Below are 7086 nucleotides of genomic sequence, written 5' to 3' on the forward strand. Positions count from 1 at the left end.
AAAAGAATGGAATCGCCCACCTTGCACAAATTCTATATTTAGACATAGGGAGGAGTAGGCACGCTTTATGGAAACTATGAAGATGTTATTGTTAGTGAAAAAATGAAATCGTGCTATCTCGAAAACCGTTGGTCCGATAATGTTAAAATTTGAAATTTTGGCTTTTCTGGCAATGAATTGCCCATACACCAAATTTCATCAAAATTGGAGGAGCTAAGGTTTAAAGATGCCATGTTTTTGTGTGAACTAATGCAGATTTTTGTATGATCGGAAAGAAATGCTAGTGGGCTGGCCCTGCACAGGGGAGGGTTCACCAAGATGCGAGGTGTGCAAATGTTGCATCGAAAAGCAAAAAATAATAATTATTATGGGTTCTCATAATGCCGTAGAGAGTAATTTAATTATTTGATGTTATTGATGATCCTGACCATAGATGGTACAGGGCTGGATGAGAATCTCAGTGTTTTACACTTGAATTCTTGATAAGCATTATTAGTGCACTTTGACATATTGTGACTATAATGAGATTTTGGAAACCAGATGAGATAGAATAGGGCCAAATTGTATGAAATAAAATCGTTTAGTAGTATGCATACTCTGGTATAGATTCTTTCAATCATTTTGGAAAGTTTAACTGTAAGGCCATGGTGCCACAGCATATCCTGAAACTGGATGGACATAGCTCATGTAGATTTCAACTGGTTCGTCATGACTAAACCCTGCACGTTTTGGTGACCAGAGAAAAAATAGTTTACGATTATTACCTTATCACACATGGGTTGAGTAATTGCTTTCCCATTTGAGATCTTCATCTAGTAAAACACCAAAGCCTGGTTCTCACGAGCCCTAATATCCGCATCGGGAGCTAACCGTTAGCGCTAACCGTTAGCACCTGCGTGAGAATGGCCGACGGCATCAGGTAGACCGAATATGAATATCAATTTAACCACTATCATCTGTTGTAATAACCCATCAACAAAATGGCAACACTGAACCTGACAGAGGCAATGGTGCTTGTTTAGATCGATTAGATCAAAACAATAAGCCAACCGTGTTCTTTCCTAAACTTAATTACTAATGTATGGTACATATTAAATAAAGCAAGAAGAATTCAGCATTAGAGATAAGAAACCAGACTTGTGTTTTATCAGCAAATTCTGGCTCACCCCCAACACTGCATCAGCAAGATACACTTTACCTGGCTACACTTTCAACAGAGCCGTCGCCTCATTCTGCATTCTAGGACGTGTACGGCTAACAGAGGCTTAGTGATATTATATCGATCAATTCACTTACCGTAATGTATTACACACGGTATAATGATTAACTTGAAATCATTGTAATAAGTAAATCAAAACAATAACATGCAACGTCGTAAGAGCATGTTGTCCTAAAATAACATTCGTAGAAAATAGTCTTAACCTTTGACATCAATTTTTTCAGCTCACCCCGACTGGAAAAATCGTGTCAAATTTTGCCTAGGAGAGGGTACCTCACGGGTGTTTCACTTTTGGCCAGGGCAGTGCTTGCTTGTGTATACAGCATGTAAAATTTCCTAGTATGGGAAATCCCCGTTTTTATGTTCTTGTTGGTCATGAACTTCAACCTGGAATACATAAACCGTCCATACACTGCGTTTAAAATGGTTCACTATACCATGCAATGACGTCAAGCAAGGCTGGGCGGCACCGCCCACCTCTGCCCTACATAACAACATCCCTGTATGTGTTTTAAATTGTTATTATGTACAGTAGTATATGACAAACAATTTATTTGATATCTTATATTGTACTATTTGAACTTCCTGGCTCAAATTAAGCACAGAATTCATAAAGCCACATTTATATCACAAAAACATCCAAATTGTATTTCTTTTTATAATAATTTTTATAATAATTGTATAATTAAAAATTGTTTTCTACTTAATCTAACATTACAAATAAGCGTAACGTCAGTTCCAGTAATGTCAGTTACCAACCAGCCATTATAAATATGCTAATATCTTACAAAAAATTTAATAAATTTGTAATTATTAACCATGCAGTTCTAGTATACTAATGCAGTATTCCAGGGTATACAACTCAAACTTTGTCAGACTCTCGGACATGAGTTACTACACTGATTTCCTCCGCTAAATCTGCAGCACAAATGGTAAAAAGTTTAAATTAGTGTTCCTAGATTTCATTCCCTTGTACTACTATGTAGCAATAAGAAATAATTAGGTCTTTCCTATTTTTAATATAAAGTAACAGTGTGAATATAAGGATAAAATGTCAGTTACCGTGGAATTGCCCAATCATCAGACCAGGGAGTTGTAATTAACTTAGGAAACTTTGCGGTCAGCCAACGAAAACGCAGTTTATTTGACTATCATTGTACGTACGTATGCATTAATAATTCGAAAAAATAGCCACACAGAAACAGAGAGTAGGTCGACCTAACCTGTCTACAGCTGGTTTATGTATTTTATACTTTCCATATAATATGACTGCAATATAAATAATGCAGTGGCAATTGTACTGCTGTGTTAAGCGTGTAAACACACAAAAAAATTGAATAATGAGATAATACACCCACGCACGATCTAAAGGGGGGGGGGGAGAACACATTGGTTTGTCGCGTTAAAGGGATCTGTTGCCCAGTGATCTGTTGCCCAGTTGCCCTCCTCAATAATACTGCCACGGTTTAACAAACTAGTTACAAACATGAGACTCAACAAAGTATCAGAATTAGAACTGAGAAAACCATTTAACTTCGTACAAAAAAACAATGAAAATAAAATGTTCACCAATAGAGGGCAGCAGATAATGATATGTTGGTGATTATCTCTTACTTTGCATTTTTTTTATATTATGTACTGGGAAAAATATTCATATTTCCTTTTAAATGATACCACATAGGCCTACTCTTATGTTTGATCAGGTGCGTCTGCCATCTTGTTTTCCAAGATGGCATGAACATTTTCAAAAAAATTGGCACTAACTATAATAAGGTTGGACGAAATGAACTTGATTTTTTAGAGCTAGGCCTGGAGGCCTTGGTACATCCCAACAGCTTAGGCCTACTTTTTTAAATAAAAATTTTTCTAATAGTGGACGCTTGGCTTAATTTTTTTTTAGGTTTGTGTGCAAAAAAAAATACCTCATTTTTTTCGTCACTGCGAGAAGATATTGCTCACTGTGATGAAAATTGAATTGTATTGAAAATTACTTTTGTGAAACAAGGTTAATTAGAACCCAAAGAAAGTTCCTTCAAATTCAGTATTAAGTTTGAACAATTTAAGGAATTCTTTGAATCAATGGACCCTCATGAACTAAACGAACTGTACGTTTAATAGGAACGAATTTAGATGTAGGCCTACGGCCAGGCAGGGAGGCTGCCTCTTCTACCTACTACCTAGGCCATAGCCCAGCCTAGCTAGTTATGAATGACTCTCTCAAATGCTTTAAAAAAATGTTTATTTCTTTGATGAATGTCTATCAAATAGCATTCCAAACAAGTTCTTCTAACACAAACAAAAGTTATTTATTGAATCCGTACTGTACTGCTGAGGTATATGACTGTAACGTCGCTGGCTCTCTGCGAGTTTACGTTCGCGTACAGCAGGAGCACAAATCAGCATACGCACAACTAAATGTAACGCAGTGTACACAGTGTACTGATCATATCACTATAGCAACCGATGACTGCTACAAAAATTGGTTAAAAAACTAACATTAAAAGACGGTGATTGACTTATAAAGCAATTAGTAGAGCATGCATCGTACACAAGCGAAAAATTATTATACTTAGGTTAGATTTAACGCATTCAAAAATTTCCTTCAGGCCTTGCAGGAAATTTTTTCAAGCATTTAATATAACCTTCATATAATAATTTTCCTATAGTGTACTATGTGGAGCTCTACTAATTGCTTAAAGGATAAAAGGATATAAAATTATGAGCACCAAGCAATAATAACAACACATACCTGCCGAATAATAATGCTGTTAGAACTAGTGTCTGAGAAACTCCCATTCGATGGCTTCATCTTATGCTTCTTCTTACCAATTTTTCCTGACTGCAATCAAAAAATATATTGTAATATTAGCTTGAAGTATAAGCAGAGAAAAACAATTCAGCAGAACACAAAAAGTCTCCAAGCTAAATAATGTAAAACAACAGGTAGGACTACTTCATGCTTATAGAAGCGGTTGGTGCATCGGTTGTGGCTTGGAATCCCAACCTCGAGGTCGGGGGTTTGAAACTCTCGCTGTGCAAACCATTTGTGTTGGGCAAGGCACTTTATCTATGGTTGCCTCTCTCCACCCAGGAGTACAAGTGGGTACCTGGTAGGTTCGAACACAACTGCGCTGATTACTAGCTGCAATATTATGGAATTCACCCCAGGGAGCTGATGTGTTCCATACGTGTTTGATCCAATGACCCGGGTAGTAATGCCAAGCGCTTAGACGCTTTATGCATTAAGCGTTATATTCACTACAGCATATTCAAGAAACTGTTCTTGTGCATCAGTCTCCATGGCCCTCAAGTCATAAGAGACATAGAGGTCCCAACCCACAGAATACTGGTTTCACAAAACAGTAATAATATTTTAATCATGGTAAAATTGGCAACCTAGCAATGTAGGAATACTGTAGAACAGTGAGCAGTTGTGTTCCAGTAAGCACTCTAGACATTCTTCCTTGATTGGATGTGTGACCCGGGAATTTCAAACAACTTTGGCTGCTATAAGAGAAAAGCAAAGGCACTCCCACTGCCTGAATCAAGTGCAATATACTACAATATTTTTAATTACCCTATGGAGCCTAAGTGGTCTTTTAATATGGAATTTACTGCAATTGTAATTAGTCAATTTCCCACCTTTGAACTCACTTCCAAAGAATTTTGTATGAGGAATTTTTTTAACAGATCTTCTCGATATTTTTAACAGAATTTTGGTGTTTAATTGTATTCTTTTCATCTTGCCTTGGATTTTGTCTGTTTTGACTGTTTTGTCTGTCCTGTTTTTACGACTGAAGTATTATTTTGTTTACTACAACCTAATTCCTGGAAACGCTCAAGTCAATATTACAAGCATAATCAGTGCTAAATACCATATACTGTACTAGTACAAAGCATTGTTCTATTATAATATGATCACAAGATGCCTAAACGTTTTGTACATGAATGTACGTAATATTATAAGAAAAATTCACGACTTGCTGGCCCTTGTTAAAACTGAAAATCCTCACATCATAATTATAACTGAAACCTGGTTACAGAATGACATTTTTGATGCCGAGCTTGGTCTGCTGGATTACACTCTTTGCCACAAGAATAGAAATAAAAGGTGGTGGAGTGTTAATCGCAATACATAAAAATGTACATTCTTCAGGTCCATCCATCATAGAAGTTTGTAATGAAGTCGAACTTGTTTGGATAGAAGTACTGTACACCATTTCTAAAAAAAATCACTGATAGGTGTTCTTTATAGATCACCAAATAGTAAAGTAGATTTATTCATAATTTCCATGCATGTATTGATAATGTCTTCGGTCATGTTAATCAGTGTCGTGATATTATACTGACTGCAGGTGACTTTAATATTGCCTTGCTTTCTTCGAATAAATATGATAATAATCTGAATTTAGAGTTAAATTGTCTGGATGTTACAACACATTATATATTTTAATTGGGGATTTTTTGGGCTCAGTACGGACTCCAAAAGTATGCATTTTCTTTTATTTTTAAGGCGTATGCGGATTTTATAAGTCCGCAATGACGATATAACGTGTTTTACCAAGTTCGTAAATTTCCAAAACTAGATATAATAAACCTGATAATTCAATGGAAAAGGTAATATTATTTATCATATATATAGCAATAGACCTGATTTGATTAACGAATGTCTTCCACATTAGCTCTTCCAGGATATGATCATATTGGTATTTCCTTTTCTATTAAGACCTATATACCTCACCCTCCCACTCCTCCTGGTTACTTTTTACAGTACTCTCAGGTTAACATTGAATATTTTATATCAAAATTTGCTAACATCTCTTGGGAGCCATATTTCTTATATTAATAACATTTGGTCTGAATTTAAATCAATATTCCTTTCAAACTATATCTATAAACAAGCCCGTAGCCAGGATTTTGGTTGCGGGTTCTTTTTGATACTGAAAGGGCACTTGCGAGCACCATTGGCTAGGGCCAGGGGGACAGCCAAGGGCCCCCAGGGGGTCCATGGCCAAAACCCCGGTGGGGGTCCAGCATTCTAAGCATTTACAGGTGTTATCTAGTTGATTTGAGAGGCCATACATTAAAAAAAATGTATACAGTAGAACCTCGATTTTACGTATGGTACGGGACCGGAGGGCATACGTAAATCGGGGGATTTGTAAAATAGAGGTTGGGTTAAATTTGTGGTAACCTTTGACCTAATACCTACGTAACACTCAATATACGTATGTATGAACGAACGATGTTACCTAGCTAGGCTAGACTTAGCCTCTAGGACTACGAATAAAACCATGTGTTTAGTGTTTTTATTCATCACTTTACGATGTCATAATAAAGTGTTTCAAATAAAACTATGTGTCTAGTGTATTAATTCATCATTTTTATGTCTTTTATTTAACTAAAGAACATGAAAATATTGTAAGATTACCTATACGACAAAGGTATAACTTGTGTCGGTAGTTGTTCATCTCACTCAGTTCACATGGTTTTAGATTATAACAACCCGGTATTAGACTCAATCAACGTTGCTGTTTAATGAAAATACGTTGCATTTTATGGTTTGTTTATTGTTATAGCCTTTTTACTTATGGTTGCTCTGAAAAGGGCCGTTTGTTTTGAATATTTTTGGGGTTTTTGATGACGTCATCGTCGATACGAGGCGTACGTAAAACGGAGAGTTTGTATAACTGGGGTACGTAAAAACGAGGTTCTACTGTATATTAAAGAGGTAATTTTTTGAGTTGGGAAAAGATAAAAAACAAAAAAAAAACTACTACTTATAGTACTACAGTATTGGTAATTTAACAACAGTAGCATGATACAAACTCCAAAGAATCCAGTATGGTTTATTCTTTACTTTTTAT

Source organism: Anneissia japonica, unplaced genomic scaffold (assembly GCF_011630105.1).
Source record: "Anneissia japonica isolate Jap-2015-1 unplaced genomic scaffold, ASM1163010v1 scaffold288012_len1326614_cov192, whole genome shotgun sequence".
Lineage (NCBI taxonomy): Eukaryota > Metazoa > Echinodermata > Crinoidea > Comatulida > Comatulidae > Anneissia > Anneissia japonica.